Source organism: Schistocerca gregaria, chromosome 4 (genome assembly GCF_023897955.1).
Source record: "Schistocerca gregaria isolate iqSchGreg1 chromosome 4, iqSchGreg1.2, whole genome shotgun sequence".
Classification (NCBI taxonomy): Eukaryota; Metazoa; Arthropoda; class Insecta; order Orthoptera; family Acrididae; genus Schistocerca; species Schistocerca gregaria.
Genome location: NC_064923.1, coordinates 154,187,079 through 154,190,735, shown reverse-complemented (window position 1 = coordinate 154,190,735; position 3,657 = coordinate 154,187,079). Strand labels below are relative to the sequence as shown.

General features: G+C 40.8%; 1 pseudogene; it reads right to left on the bottom strand.

Annotated features, from left to right (window-relative positions):
* Positions 1-483: 483 nt before the first annotated feature.
* Positions 484-601, bottom strand: LOC126268255 (5S ribosomal RNA; annotated as a pseudogene).
* Between the last annotated feature and the right edge of the window lie 3,056 nt (positions 602-3,657).

The following is a 3,657-nucleotide window of genomic DNA, read 5'->3' as shown; positions in this document are numbered from 1 at the left end:
GAGGTCCTGCCCTTAAATGATTCTGCAGAAAAATCGATGCAATGAAAATGTGATTCTGAGAGGGAAAATGGTAAATTGTTGCAGATGAAGGTAAAAGTGAATCGATCCGAGCCAAAAGTGTGCCACCAAGGATCATGAATACCGTGCCGTTGCGAGATGTCGGAAGCCATTTCTCTGTGGACGCTGAATGTGATTAATACAAGATCAAGAACATTTCAGGAAGGTTAATTTCTGTCAATTTGTAATTTTTATCGTATATTAAGCCTGAACCTAAACTAAAACTAAACAGGCCATGAAGGCGCAACGGTAACGACCGACCGCCGTGTCATCCTCAGCTCACAGGCGTCACTGGATGCCGATATGGAGGGGCATGTCGCCAGCACACCGCTCTCCCGGCCGTATGTCAGTTTCCGAGACCGGAGCCGCTACTTCTCAATCAAGTGGCTCCTCAGTTTGCCTCACAAGGGCTGAGTGCACCCCTCTTGCCAACAGCGCTCGGCAGACCGGATGGTCACCCATCCAAGTGCTATCCCAGCCCGACAGCGCTTAACTTCGGTGATCTGAAGGGAACCGGTGTTACCACTGCCGCAAGGCCGTTGGCTATATTAAGCCTAATCAGCATAAAATAGAAATTATCATTGTTCTCTAATAAACGCCTATCTAATTTATTTGTGTACATGCCCGTAATTAGCATCAACCAAATAGCTCCAACCACCATCCGAAAAGCCCCACCGAAACGCATTTTCATCCAACAACCTTCCAGGCCTTGTACAGACATACATGTAGAAATATTACTACTTACGAAATGGAAAATATAGTTAAAATTGCCAGGGAAAAATATGTGATTTGAAATTATTGTTGTAGCCCCGCTGCGTCCTATAATTTTATAAGCCCAAATAACAAGGGCCGAGATTTTCGTGACCTGTTCGTGGGCGTTTGGTGCCACGAACCTTCGATAGTTTTGCGTCAGAAATGATACACTGAATTCAAAATGATCAAAATTTATCTACCATTTTCTACGAAAACGAGCATTTTCGGAGCTATTGTTGCGTTTTTTGTAGCTCACTGACAAGCCTAGAGACAACAAAGCCATCCACTTCATAACCAAAATTCTCACACTATAAATATTTCGTGAATACATGAGATTCTACCAAATACTCGTGATCTGAACCCAATGGAACAAATTTGTGACGCGATCTGCCGCCGTCTCAGTGTCCACATAACACCAGCCCAAAACTGCGTGACCTGTGCCTAAGCTTCTGGTGTCAGATACCTCGGAAAGACTCCAAAGACTTGAATCTAGAATCGCTGCTGAATTACGTTCCAAATGTGGACCAACACACTATTAAGCAGGTGGCCATAACTGATGGTGATAGGTATGATCCTCATGGTCTGTTTGTTGCCTCTGTGTGTGTGTGAGTGTGTGTGTGTGTGTGTGTGTGTGTGTTTGTATGTGTTTAGCCCTGATATGCTCCGATGACGATATGGCATTGAGAGTGACATTTTACGCTCTTTTACGGCGATAAAAACATGAGATGGTCGACCCTTGCTACGGTGATCGGCCTACTTGTTCGAAATGTCTCATTTGGTGTTACAGCACCTAGTGGCGTGATGAACTGCTAAGCATACATTGTATGTTACCTATCTGTTAAGGTTATTAGAGCTACAATAACCTTCATAATCTCCCTTTTTCGCTCTCTGTCTCTATATCATCTCTCCCTCTATTATATAGTTTCACTGCCATTCAGTCCGTATGACTGTAAACGTCCACCACCTGCCTACAGTCATTTTTATCAGACGTTTCGTTTCAGTAAGCAAATGACAAACAATTAAAAAAAAAAGAGATCTCAAAACTATAGTGTAATAAACGAACCTTCCACCACATGTAGTAAGGTCACGTGTGGAGTAAGGAGGTATACATAGATAGATATACACCTGTTTCGCTAAATAGAGCTATTAAAATAAATTATACCAGACCATTTTATTCTGTACTCATTAGATTGTTCACCCATTCGAAGTATCCTGTAATTCTTCACTTTCACTGACTGTAGCAATGTCATCAGCGAGTGTAATCACTGATAGCCCTTCAACTATGATTTTGATTCCCACTCTTGAAACTTTCTTCCTCATTAAACAGCAGTGAAGCGGTTTTTGATCATGTCACGTCAACAGTTAACTATATAGTAAAACAGTGATGTTTATCACAGTTGATTCTGTGTACTGCCAGAGCTTTTAGTATCAACGAACCATTCTCGCATGTTACGTTGTATGTATCACCTTGATGATGCGTTAAAATTGAAACTAGAAGAAAATAAAAATTATTAATATATTAACTTTTGGCGGATTTAAGATGTCCTTTCTCAATAATTTCAGAGGTTTGGAGAACAGCCTGCCAGAACCAAGGCAACAAAGTTATCGTCTAGAGTACGCAACATATAAGATTTTTACTTTGAAGAGAGCAAGAAGAATGAGTTTTAGATAATGTATACTCTCTTTTTATCTTTCTTAATAAGTAAACATTCTTGCCTCAACATATAAAATGAGCCGTAGTCTTTTTTTTTTCATTTTTATTGTGATTTGTGTGTTCATTTACTTTAGAATTATTTAAATTATAGTATCACCACTGTTGGACATCAGGTTGGAAAGAAGCTATCAACTTACTTTTCTCCCTGACATCGCTGCTATATTTTATAGTTGCTATTCTGGATTATGCACTTCATTTACTCCATCATAAATCTTCCGTTTTAGTCTGGTGAGCAGTATGCGTCAATGAACTAGACATGCCTAGGCAATCACTGGTCGGCTATTTCTTAAGTGGCGCTGAGCATGTAACTGTTAACGAGTTCATGAAAGATTAATAAGTTTCTTCCACAGAGAGCCTGACAACAGGTTCCCTTGACAATTTATGTGGGACGAAATTCTTTATTGTTTCATTGACGAACACCTGAAAATCAGAGGTGTTGTAATCAGACTGACTGTGGCATTAGGTTGTAATTATCAGATGCGGGAACAATCGCAATGAGTCGAGATCGTCCGAAACAGGCTGTCCGGAGGCTGCGCGTTCACGTTGTTTTATTTTATTTTATTTTTTTTTTCAGCCTGTATCGAGACATGCGTGGGGGAATGGTGTTCGGCAAGTCCCTAGTGGAACAAGGGCCGCGTGCAAATCGGTTTCACATTAATTGCTGAGTTTCCCCTGCGAATTGTTCGACCGGCCCCCAGGCTAAAACCTTTGCATCCACCAAATGTAAATGCACTGACTCAGTTCGTGAAAGCGTAGTTGCCCCTCCATTATGCTTGCCGTGAGACATCATATCAAAAATATAAAGCATACGAGTGAAGCTCTGACGTTATTTCAACATGTTCGTTCAACAATAAAGAGAACTGAAATGTTTGTATTTCTGACGTATTTCGTAGAACATGATGTGCAGTGTTCTCGTTTTTGTTTTTATCTGGATGCTCCTGTACTAGCGGTATATGGGAGAAAACTCGAAACAGGTACATTTAACCTGGAATTTTAAGTTCCTTTTATAAACTGAAGCATATTTTCGATGCAGCCCGACAACGAGCTACGACTTTTGACAATCGAAGTTCAGCATCTCCATAGCCGTACTGCTTCTCGTAATATGACTTGCAAAGTAAACACACATGAACAGT